Source organism: Saimiri boliviensis, chromosome 2, assembly GCF_048565385.1.
Source record: "Saimiri boliviensis isolate mSaiBol1 chromosome 2, mSaiBol1.pri, whole genome shotgun sequence".
Taxonomy (NCBI): Eukaryota; Metazoa; Chordata; class Mammalia; order Primates; family Cebidae; genus Saimiri; species Saimiri boliviensis.
In genome coordinates this window covers 88,289,257-88,302,151 of record NC_133450.1, presented here as the reverse complement: position 1 = coordinate 88,302,151, position 12,895 = coordinate 88,289,257, and the positions used below count along the sequence as shown (strand labels likewise).

General features: G+C 43.7%; 1 protein-coding gene and 1 pseudogene across 2 annotated transcripts in view; one reads left to right on the top strand and one right to left on the bottom strand.

The window, feature by feature from the left end:
• The window catches only part of RORA (RAR related orphan receptor A), a 739,946-nt gene that overhangs the window by 574,252 nt on the left and 152,799 nt on the right, over positions 1–12,895 (top strand). The gene's annotated exons all lie outside the window — the stretch shown is intronic.
• The window catches only part of LOC104651561 (small ribosomal subunit protein eS1-like), a 30,077-nt pseudogene continuing 20,147 nt past the window's right edge, over positions 2,966–12,895 (bottom strand).

The following is a 12,895-nucleotide window of genomic DNA, read 5'->3' as shown; positions in this document are numbered from 1 at the left end:
AGAAAGAAAAAATATAATCTCCTCCCACTTGCCACTTCCCGCTTTTGCTTTTTTTGGAGGAGGCACGGGTAGACAGGGAGAAAGGACATGAATGCACCTCTAAATACTTTTGATAGAGATGCCAAGAAAAGAGACAACCTAGGAAACTCCACCCCCCGCTGAGGGTCCTGGAAGTCACCCGGGTTGAAGTGTTGGCTAAGCAATATTTCAGAGCCTGAAAAGCAATGCAGGAGGAACCCAGAGAGCGTCTCAGGTGCAGATAAAGGGAAGTGCAGTATAAAAACGTGGCGATTAATCTGTGTCCAAGGTATAGTTAATCCTTAGGATTTTACAAACTCATTTCATCTTTTCCTTTTTTTTCTTAAAGTATGCCTTATAAAAGACATCTCCGTAGCTTACTTACAACCCAAGATAGTAATTCTGCAGAAGAGTCACCAGCTGGACAGGTGAACGCAGGGAAGTACTTTGTTTTTATTTCAGGCTCCCAAGGGGGAGGTTTTAAAGGACGTGCACAGTGGCATTGCTTTTCGGGAATTGGCTCTGCTGTCTATACAGGGAAGTTCATTCCTTTTCTGGGCCCTCAAATGCAGCATAATCTGACTGGGGAGTAACTTCTCTAGTCCTCCAGGGGCAGAAGAATCCACTTACCTTGGTTTCTTTCATAGAAATACGGTTTGTCTCATTGTCCGGAGCTCTATGGATTCCACATCAGCGGAATGTTGTCATGGAGAGGCCCTGCTTCCCCAGGGCGGGTATTGGCAGAAGCAAAGCTACAGTTGGACCCACCAAGATGCAATATCCCAAATGAGAGGAGAGGGAGGGGGAGAGGAGGAAGAGAAGAAAGAGACGGAGAAGGAGGAAATGCATAGGTAACTTTGGAGCTCACCCAGGGGCTTCTTTCACAAGCCAGCCTCCAACCTGGCAATCCGAAGACAAGGCCTTTTACTTTGTTCAAGAAACCCTGGAGATTTGTGGTTTCTAATATTCACGGCGCTGTGTGCCAACCCACATAGCCAATTCTGCAAGCAACTAGTGCTGCAGACACATGATCCACATTTCTCACAAATCCCACTCTTCAATGGTCTTTCTCTTCTTCTAATTATACCAAGAAGAGAGTCACTAAGGAGTAATAATCTCTTTTTGCTATTACTTTGTAGCTGGGTCCCAAACCAAGGGCTTTCCTCTGTCACAGCCTGAGCGTGGTATTTTTATTTTAGAGCAAGCCACCACTAACGGGAGGGAAGAGACCTTGGCCTCCTGGAGTGGTGGTCAACAGATTTATCCTTTACTTTTTCCGTCCTTTTTAACTCAGTGCCTTATTTGATTTGGCTTGCCCGGACAGACGGGGAGATACCTGCCCAGCAGATTCCCACCAGTGTGCCTTGTGTGGTCTGGCTCTGTGGCTTCGTTTTCCAAATCAGATACTCAAATAGTGTGTGTTGTGCAATCCTTAACCAAGTTGTATTCCAAGTACTTGTTTTCGAGGAATCTTGCAAAATGGAGGAAGTTCACTATTTCACAAGTTTGATTGCCATTGTTTTTAAAAATGAAAAAAAGAATCTCAAGGGTCAGTGACTTGAAGATTCCTTTTAATCCATACCCGTCTTGTAGAGCATACTGCTCTTTACTTTGTCTGGTCATTTTTTTTAATAGACCTGTGTGTTACCTCCCCTGCTAGATTGTAAACGCCTTGAAGGCAAGATTGGCGTTTGTCTGTTTTTGTGTACCTCCAAACTCACTGTGCCATTATGTAATGAAACAAGGCAGACACATACGCATGTCACACTGGGGACTCACAAGGCCCTGGTTTTGAGCCTGCTGTTTTCTGGCTGTTGATCGGAGGAAATTCCAGCGAGGCCTGGTTTTCTTATCCGCAAAGCGAGGAAGCAGGACTTCATGACCCCCCAAACTTCTCTCTTCCTAAATTCTGATTCTGAAGGCCAATCAGATGTTGATTTGGGGGGAACTAGAGTTATTCCAGTCTTCATCATTAATTTTTTTTTTCTGAACCTGTATCTCAAAAATAGATCATCTAAATTTCTCTAGTTAGTAGAAAATACTGATTTTACCTCTATAATACATCTAAAAGAATACAACGTGAGAAGTACTGTACATCACTAATAGAATCACTAAGTGTTAAATTCTTTGGGGGAATTATTCTTTAATTAGACGGCACGGCTTGCTTTATTTGTCTTTAAATTAAAAGGCTTACAAATACTGAACAAGGGAGAGGGTCCCAGAAGAGGTGAGGTACATTGCTATGGCCTGCAGTCCCTGTGTTCAGAATAGGTGTGGCCTGTTGACAAATAACATGTGTCTGTGTCTGAGGTTGAAGGGTTCTTCCCTTTGCTCTTCTTCAGCAGATATGAGTAAAATCCTATGAAAATAAACATCCAAGGAGACAGAGAAGGTAGAAGTAGGAAGAGACTGACTTCCACTTCAGGAAGCATTCGGAGAGGGGGGTCACGCTTATACGCTAGCTCTGAATGTCATTCATCCTAGCATTTACTTCCTGAGTACCTACTATATGCCAAATATTCCTCAAGGTGCTGGTATTTGCTAATTGTATTGTACACTATTTGACACTGCCTCTCCTTCCTACTTGTCTCCCTGGAGTTTTGAGTCCCCGGAAACACTAAACAGGTATTCTGAAATCAGTTGGCCTCTAAGTGCTGTTTATCGTGGCCTGTGGTCTTCACTTGCTCCCAGGAAAGAGCTCGCTAGGCCTGAAGGGCTAAACCACAACTGTGTAACCACTAGGGCCTTACCATGGATATCTGGGTAACTGTATACGCTTCTGAGCCTTAAAGGAATGTTCCTTTAATCCTAAGAAAGAGAAAACTTTTTAAATCAGAAAAAGTTGCCATGAATTTGGTACATTCCATTCTCACGACATCTTTCCCTTATGTTTTCTTTCTTTCTTTCTTTCTTTCTTTCTTTCTTTTTTGTCACAAATAAGACTTTTTATTTGCCACTATTATAAGTCTGAACTTTAAACAGATTCTTGGACTGGTGGTTCATATCCATCAGCTCGTTCAACTTTAGCACCTGTCTCATCCCCAGTGGCTTTTCCAGAACTACTGCCTTCACCATGAAGCTCCATGAGTTTTCCCAAGTCAAACTTGGGCTTCTTCAGCATTTTTACTTTTCTAACAAAGACATCATGGAGAGGATAAATAGATTGGCAAGCCTTTTCTATGTCTTTCCAATGCTGTCTGGAATCAATGTATTGACCACTTCTTTCAAGTCATTTGTCTGCACCTCTCGGGTCATGATTTCCATCTTCTTCCGGATTTGGCGGACCTGTTGGTGCTGAGCATAAGAGGTCTTCTGTATCTGATTGATGTGTTTTTTTAGTTAAACCAACACAGAACAGACGAAGCAAGTAACCGTCGGTAGTCTTGACATCAACATGAGCTTCAGTCATTGTCTGCCATTTTTTGACCATGGAACACATTTTGTCACGGGTAAGATCCATGCCATGGAAGTTAATCAGGCAGTTTCTGCCCTGAACCTCTTCAGTAATCAGCTTGAATTTCCTAAATGCAACTTCATCATTCTGTAAATCAATAAGACTAACTTCAAACACTCGGCCCTTGAGGCCGTCAGATGCAATTTTGGTTCCTTGGGTCCTGGTTACTAGTGTCTTTCCAATATTTCTTATGTTGAACATAGCGGGCGCTTTCACATCAAACCAATCTTTCTTAGAAAATGGATCAACCACTTTCTTCCTGGCTCCCTCTTTACCGCCTTTCTTAAGGTGCTTGTTCTTGCCAACCGCCGTGGTGCTGCTCAGGAAGCCAAAAGGGCTTTCCCTTACATTTTCAACTCATTCAATCGATATTGCTTTATGAGGCCGTGTCGTATACCCAGCACAGTGCCAGACACACGAGATGCGATAGATGGTCAACAAGTGTATTCGTTTTGTATTGCTTTTATAACAAAGTACCGCAAACTCGGGACTTAAAACAATGCAAAGCTATTCTCTTAAAGTTCCAGAGGTCAGAAGTACAGAACAATTTTTTGTTTTGTTTTTTGTTTTTAAGATGGAGTCTCGCTCTGTCGCCAGGCTGGAGTGCAGTAGCGTAATCTCGGCTCACTGCAACCTCCGCCTCCCGAGTTCAACCGATTCTCCTGCCTCAGCCTCCCGAGTAACTGGAATTACAGGCGAGAACCACTACACCCAGCTAATTTTCGTATCTTTAGTAGACACAGGGTTTTACCCTGTTGGCCAGGACAGTCTCAATCTCTGGACCTCATGATCCACCTGCCTCGGCCTCCCAAAGTGCTGTGATTAAAGGCGTGAACCACTGCACCTGGCCCAAAATCACTTTTATTGGGGTGACACCCGGCCAGTTCCTTCAGGAGGCTCTAGGGGAAAATCTGCTTCCCGACTTCCAGTTTTCGAGGCTACCTGTATTCCTTGTCTCATGGCCCCTTCCTCTGTCTCCAAAGCCAGCAATGTCTCTTCTGTCCCTCTGCTTCCATAGTTACATCACCAGCAGTGTTTCACCCTCTGTTCACTTCTCATAAGGACCCTGTGATTACATTGAGCCCACCCAGATAATCCAGAATAATCTCCCCATCTCCAGATCCTGAATTTAATCACAGCTGCAAAGTCCCTTTTGCCTAAAATAACATGTTTCTAGGTTCCAGGAATTAAGATGTGGACACTGTGGGGCTGGGGTAGGGACACATCACTGAGTTTACTGCCCTAAGGTACACAGCATTTCAAATCTCAGAGAATCTAGGCTCTACTTGCATAGTTGCATGGCCAGGTAACAGTGGGATAGGTTTCTGTGAGTTTGCTTGCCTGCTGTTTTTGACGCTTTATTCTAGTCATGCAGTTTCAGTATAAATAAATGTGTAAAGTAAAATATGGGAAAAAATATTTGTTAAATTCTAATTGTGTCAAGGTTAAAAATAAATCCGCCTTTTCTAAAAGTCTACCTTGAAAACAGCTCAGTGTGCCATGGAACATTTTAGGGTAAAAATCAAAACAGTTGCATTACCCCTGTCTCGGGATGAGAAGATTGGAATCTTTATTTGCAAAGAGAAGAAATAAGACTTCTCTGACCTTAGCCGGTGAGAAACTTTGGTCAATAAGTCTTTATTCAGCAGCTCCTTTGACTAAAATGTCATGCTAAATCCCAGCTATCCAAAGAGGCAGCCTTCACAGGAGAAGCAGAGAAGCTACCTCGTCATGTGACGTGTTGGCTGCAAAGGTCAGGGTCTCCTGATAGAATCCATGCTCCTGTTGAGATTTTAATTGCCCCTAAAGCTGTTTGTAGTTTTGGACATTCAAACATGAAAACAAAAATGATACCCTGGAGTATCTGAAACACAAACCATAACATTAGGCAAATAGGACAGCTGAAATGGAGGAGGAAGAATGTGGCCACTATTTGTAGAAAATATATCAGAGTGAAAAAAAAAAAAATGAGACAAGGTGACTGAAACAGGGCTTGAGAGGCAGCTACAGTCAGACTCTGAACTGAGAAAGCCTCTGAAAGCGGACAGTGCCATGAAAAGTCCACATGCTTCAGAGGCATTACCATGGACTCAACCTCCATCACAACCACCTATGAGTAACGTGGCTGTGGGCACGTAATGTAATCTTTTTCAGCCTTATCTGTAAAATGGAGACAATAATACCTGGCTGAATAAATAACAACTTGTTGGTATAAACAGCGTACTTCCTCCGCGACTGGCGGATCAGCGTGCAATCCATCCTAGCAGTCACTTTGTGATGAGGGTGAGGACAGGAGCCCTAGGCTTAGCCCTCCCATCATTCCTTGCTGCAACGAGGCTGCTTCATCTTCTGGTGGTTTTCCTTGATACTCACTTTGGCCAAACAGAAGACACTGATTTGCACTTCTGATTTGCTTCATGACCTGAACATGTTCAAATATATACACACACACACACACACACACACACACACACACACACACACACGCACGCACCTGTACACATTATGCTAAAGGAGGACCTTATATCTATGGCTCATATGTGGCAGGCAGTTTTCCCAGCAAACTCAAGCACTATAATAAGGGTTTGGGCTTTGCCCAATCAGTTGAGATTTGTCTGCAGGCTCATAGGTCATTCCCCCTAGCAAGCTAAAAAATTCACTTTCAAAGTGGTTCATAACCTGTAGAAACGAAAGCCCACAGCGTAACATCTCAGGTAAAAAATCCAGTGTCACTCAGATCAGGCTTACGGGCTGCAGTCTGGTGATTATGAAGTGAACTCTGTTGTTGCAAACCTGTGTGAGCATCAAAGTCTGTCATCACTTTTATTGGCAGGTGCCATGGGCTCAGACAGCAAGAGGGCAGGGTGCGAAAGTGGCACTGAGCTAGTCAAACAGAAAACAATGGAGAGGAAGAGAGCAAGCAGCAGCATCGAGCATTTTGATTTTTCTAAAAATGGACCTATTTGTGCAGTGGGAACTAATTAAAACTTATGGCCATGTGGCTTGTGTTAAATGTTAAGTGTTTCAAAATGGTTAGATGTGTTCTGTGCACTCGATGGAAATGTGATTCTCTACCAACTAATTGAGGGAAGGGGGAAAACATGGAAGGGATTAGTTTTCTAGGAGGAAAATGAAAATGGAAAAAAATATAATGTCAATTTACTTTTCCTCCGCATAGGGGATTTGAGAAGTTTTATCTTAGCTTTTCTGGAAGGACACATATGCAAATCATAGAACCATGGAATTTCAAGATTAGAAATCCTTTGCAGTGGCCAGTCTAAACTCCTATCTATTCTCGGGATCTACCACCCTGCATCCGGCTTATGCGCAAAACCTGTCACAGAGAATATTCACTTCTTCATTTCTTTTCAAGGCAGCCCATTCTATTTTCGGGCCAGTCTGGCTTTCAAAAAGTTCTTCTGTCTACTAAGTAGGCAGTCTGTCTTTTAACAATCTCTACCCATTGGCCCTACTTATGCCTTTCTTATGCTATTAATTATCTTTAATAATTTCACAGTTGGATAAACAAGCTATAAGTTGGGTTAAGTAACTTGCACATTATTTCATAGCTACTAAGTAGCAGGGCGAGGATTTAAATCCAGGTCTTCCAGAACTCCGCGTCTCTTGTTCCTTCCATATGTCACCCAACCTTCCACTCTAGAGGGGAAAAAAAAGGCAGTCTGCTACCTAGCACAGAGGACACCTAACAGGAAGTAAAGGAGAGGTTGAGGTCAGAGGCGTGAAGGGAGAATGGGTGAGTGGGTGAGTGGAGTGATGGAAGAAGGTGAAAGGACACCCCTCTCTGACGCAGTGCTACGCTGTCTTAAGCCAGGCCCCTGTGGTTATCTCAGTGTAACACATCTAGCTATTGACAGCTTTCCACCTGGTGACATGCTTAACGGCCCGTGAAATTCTAGCCCTCAGGGCTCAAGCCTGATATTTATGGTTCCCCACATAAACCTAAAGTGGATTGTAAATTTATCTCTCTCAGATTTAGGTGGCTAAAGTGGCTGTGCAAAACTCTGCAAGGGATAGTCGACTTTATGGACATGCTGTACTAACTTTTTAAAAGATTAGGGCTGGAGGAGGGTATAGAAAGCTGTTGCTGTGTGTGGGAATGTTCCCAGAAGCCCCCCAGGGTGGAAGCCTTTTCAGGTTTTTCAGGGTATTGATGTTATGGGGGAAAGGGCGGTTGGGGAGAGGGAAGTACCTTAGAATAGTTGCATGTTTTGTGTCATCAAAATCTGTTATAATGAAAAAATCATGACGGTTTGCAAAGGAGCAATCCAGGGAAGTTGTTCAGCTTAGGCAGGAACTTTTTCGAAGCTCCAGAGTATGCCAAGTGGATACTGACATAGCAAAGTGTGTCTGTCGTGGGACATATCTAAACAGGAATACTCTATGTTGAAATTTGGGCAAACCTTACCCGAGACCTTCTCCAGAGGCAAGCAACATGTGGTACTTATATTATATGAGATTTGACACATCTAGAAAGAGAGGCTTTTTCATCTCTTGCTTCTCAGAGGTGAACTTGCACCATAGGCAGGGTGTGACTCAAATTTCACTGGCAAGTTCTGACATGTATGTTTAAGAGAAAACCTCCGTATGTTTCCATGAAAGGATGGGGATGTCATAACAACAACCGAAGTGATCATATTTCCTCGGCCTCATATCTGCTTCCTAATCAAAACTCTTCAGTATTCCACTTCAAACGTTTCTGTCTCTTTCCACCACTGACAATATGGATTGTTAGTGGAATTTATTGTCTAACTTCGGGTTTGTTCCTTAATCTTTAAGCCTCGATTTCCTAATCCATCCATCAAATGGGCATTAAAAATACCAACCAAGGGCCGGGCGCGGTGGCTTACGCCTGTAATCCCAGCACTTTGGGAGGCCGAGGCAGGTGGATCACGAGGTCAGGAGATCGAGACCATCCTGGTCAACATGGTGAAACCCCGTCTCTACTAAAAATACAAAAAAAAATTAGCTGGGCATGGTGGCGCGTGCCTGTAATCCCAGCTACTCAGGAGGCTGAGGCAGGAGAATTGCCTGAACCCAGGAGGCGGAGGTTTCGGTGATCCGAGATCGCGCCATTGCACTCCAGCCTGGGTAACAAGAGCAAAACTCCGTCTCAAAAAAAAAAAAAAAATACTAACTAAAACATGGTTATGAGGATAAATGGCATGAACAATTGAAAAGTAAATACATTTATGAAACAAAAATATTGTTTGCAAGGGGTTGGCATAGTTCCTCCTTTATTCTAGAAGATAATTTGCTTGAAAATTCAACCATATACTAAATCTTCCTCCCTAGGGACCAACAGAAAATTGCAAACTCCTGAGTGGAAACCGACAGGAGGGCTCCACAGATTGGTGCTCTCTTCTCCTGGTTTCATACCACAGGAAGAGATAGTGTCACGATATGAATGTTTGCACCACAAGAAACCCTTTCTCGCCCTCTCCCAGTGGAATTTCTCTCCCCAGTTTTTGAGATATCCTCCACTCAAGGCCAAAGCGGTAGTTTGAAAGTGTTTGGAAACCAGTGTAAACCAGTGTTCTCTCCCTCCCCCGCTCTGGGGGTGGGATTTTCAGGCCAACTTTTCTGAAGCTACTTGTGAGTTAACCTGAAGTTGGAATGCCCTCCTGAGGTCGAGGCATAAAAGCCAGCAGCGTAAATAGAAACCGAAGCTGAAATAACCATAAATGTTCTCCAACAACTTCAATAGAGAAAGCCTTGTTTGATCCTCTCTAAGCTTCCTGAAACCAAGCTGAATATTTGTTTGTTTTGTGGTAGCTCAACTTTTTTTTTTTTTTTTTCAGGGCTTTTAGTGCATGGCTGTTGGTTTCTCTGTTTAAAAGGAAAATGCTTTTTCTCAGTAACGATGTTCGCATTCTGAAGTTGGTGATACCCACTTCTAAAGGCCATTTTATTGTAAAGATAAAGTTCTGCGAAGCCTTCGGATGAAAAGATAAAGGATGTGGTCAGTTACCATGACTCGTGCTTACCTCCCAAAGTGTGTCATTTGGTGCACATACCTCAAAACGTGTGAACAGAAGGTTTCTAGGTTTATTTTTATACATGGAGATTTGATTCCACAGCAGAGGGAGGGCGTCAAGGCAAATGACTGTGCACAAATGACAGAAATGCATTTTGAGCTTCTGGTTGCCAGAGATACAAAGGCCAAGTTAAGGTGAGTTTGTTACTCGATTGCTTTTTGGGGGATCTATTGGTAATTAGCACGACTGTTTATTAGTTTACTCTTCACGGAACTTCAGTGTTGACACAGCTCCATGGATGCTCAGTCCAAATGAAACACACCCAAGAGCAGCACAGGGAGAAAACGCCCCAGAGCAAAGCGAGGGGCTGCAGTCACCAGGGATCAGATCATCTGCAAAAGATAGCAGTAGAGGGGCCCTTCCTTTTGGCTTCCTTTCTGGTAGATGTATTTCAATACCATCAAACTACATATGACATTGGGCTGACTGGCAACTCCTAATACAGAATGTTCTGATGTTGGAAGAGCTAGGAAGTGGCATGTCAGAGGTGACGTGCTTGGCAGAGTTTTCAGATACACATAGAGTGTTTTTTCTATACCTTGCCTCCAAAATGCCAACGTCCCTAGGTTTCTGTTTGTGGCAGAGCCCCTCAATGTGTGTGTGGGAGACAGCACTTGAAGCCAAGACAGCAATGGCCGGATCGCCTCTCTGCAGCCACGAACATAAGGAGAAAGTGCCAGGTGTCAGGAGCAGGAATGTTATATGCCTTTTTTTTTTTTTTTTTTTCCTGGAAGCAACTGGAAACCAACTTAGTGACACTTAAGTCCTTCACCTGCTACATGGCTGCAGCCAGTGTGTGTGAGTCAGAGTGGTACCAAGAAGGGCCCTCATCTGAGCAGCCACAAAAGCGCCAGGCTCTGGCTTGGAGTGGGAATGTTTTACTATGTTCAGAGTCATGGCAACTTGAACTTGGCAGCCGTATCGGCTTCTGAGATTACGAGTGCCCCACAGCCAAGTGCACGTGTGAGGAGAGTTGACTGTGGAGTGGGACATAGATTGAGAAACCTCTTTTGGAGCTGACAATCCATGTGAACTCCATTAATACGTGGATGGTTAAGTAGCAGTTTTAAGTGTTGGACTGACCTGGCCCTGCTTTACCATCTTCTGCGTACTCAATGTAAGACACACTGGGAATTACTGAAAGCTTTCCTCCCCGCCTCAAAAAGGGTGGATGGTGCTTAGAATTAAAAGGATACTTCCAGGGTGTCTTCTGTTTCCATTGTCAATGCAGATAAAATGAACTCTGTTAGAAATGAGACCCCTGCATGAGGTATGTTAGTGATAAGTTCTCTTTGCAGAAAGGCTGGTCTTCAGAGGTTGGTTAAGATCAGATTTCATGACAGACATGTTTCAACATATTTGTGCTTTTCTGAACACGCTACATTTGCCTTCGTGTATTATGATTAGCTGGTTTCAGTGTTTAATCCATGGCACGTGGCATTTTTCTAGCATTGTTTCTATGGAAAACTTTTTCCTAGGCTTGAGGGAGACCATTTATAACGCTTTGATTAAAGTATGTCCAACATTTCTAAAAGCTGCAATCTTCCAAGAAAATGATCTATGAGCACCTAAGGTTAAAATCTTCAGAATTTTTTTTTTTTTTTTGTATTTTCTTAAAGCGATTTTTAAATGAAGTTGAGAAGTGGCTCTAACAACGTATCCAATATTGATATAATTAGGATATCATCATATTCTGCTAACGCCAACCTTCTTTCATATGTTCATATGTAAAGAGGCATGTGGTTTATTGTATATCAGTTTTCATTTATCTAAACCTTCTTCAGGATCATCTTTAGAAGGTACCTGCGTGTTCACGTGCCAACAGATGAGACACTGTCATGCTTTCTAAAGCGTGTTCCCTCCTGCCCTTCTCCTCCCTCAGTCTGCCTCATATTACCTTAGCCAGTCGAAGTCAGCAGTACAGCCTCCCCTTTGACCTGCCTTCTCCATCGTCCTTCTGTAAGCCTTGGTGGCCCCACACCTTTTCACAGCCACTGGTCCGGCAGCCTGTAATAGCTGTGTCACTCTTCCTCCTCCTCACCTGATGCCTGCGGCTGACCCAGCTGCCCCTGAGGTGTGATCCCACAGATTCTGAAAACAGCTGCAACAGGCTGAGGGTGACTCCCTGCTCATGCCCATCCAGGGTACAGAGAAGGCCCTATTTCAATAATGGGCATCCCCTGACATGTGCTTTTCTTTCAACAGTAAACACCTCACATGATGTTTCTCTGTTATCTCCTGAGTATAAGGCGCTGGGCTCCTCCGTCTTTCTGAAGAGTTTTGTGTCTTTAGTCCTAGTGCAGACAGTCTTTGTGATTAAAAGACCAAAAAAAAAAAAAAAAAAAAAAGTACTAGTAATAATAAGGTTTTCCAAGGCAGTCACTCCATCCCCTCTTCTGGTTTGTTTTTCTGTCTTTCCCTCGCCTCTTCATTCTTGCCTTGGGACTAGTTGTCCTTTTGCTCAATTCATTCAGCAAACAATTAGCAACAAAGCTGCAGGCTCTGGCAGTGATCAAAACACTGGCTGAAGCTGCCAGGGTCTTCCAAGCACTTAAAAGAAAGGCTGGGATCCACAAAGCCAGGCAGTTTTAGGGTGTCACCTTTGCAGGGCTTCATAAGTCTCTGTCTTTTCTGGCTCAGGGAACCACCCCATGGGGTCACTCGCAAACTCGTGTGCCTTCCCCCAGCCTTGTATCTGAGTGTGGCTTAAGGGTATAGGGATTAAGGGAAAAGCTTAAGCCATCACAGCATATCTGAGCATAAGGGAAAGACAGAGAAAGTCCTGTGCAAGAAACTGAGGTCTAGAGTCAGCAAGTCATACCCAGAAAGTTAGCAGCAAGGGCCACAGAAGGTACTCAAACAAAAGCAAAGAATGACATGGTCCATTTCCCAGTCAATACCAAGCGAACCATTTTGGAATGAGAATAGCTAGTTACATCTCTTGCTAGACTTCTCTTCAGGTTCATAAACACCTCCTACCACAGGTTACTGAGCCCAGAAATAAATATGGGAAATTTGCGTGTATGCTGCACTTTGTCTTTTCTGCCTCCTTCTCAATCTTTAATTAAGCTCTCCAGCCACCCTGTGAAGCCGGTCATTATCATTGGGTGAGGAAACGGAGTCCCACAGGAGCTATGTGACTTGCCCAAGCATACGAGCCAGACAGGCTGGGCAGGGTGAGACTTTCCAGTTTCTGATGCCCACACCCCATGTGCAATCCAGCTTCGTCACCCTGGGTCTTGGCACGGGGAGTAAATAAACAAACAAATGATCACATTGCTTTTACTTCTAGAGAGCAATGAGTTCTTATTCAAAATAAGAACAAGGGGCAAAAAAAAATGGCGACTAGTAACAGAACTATTGGGGG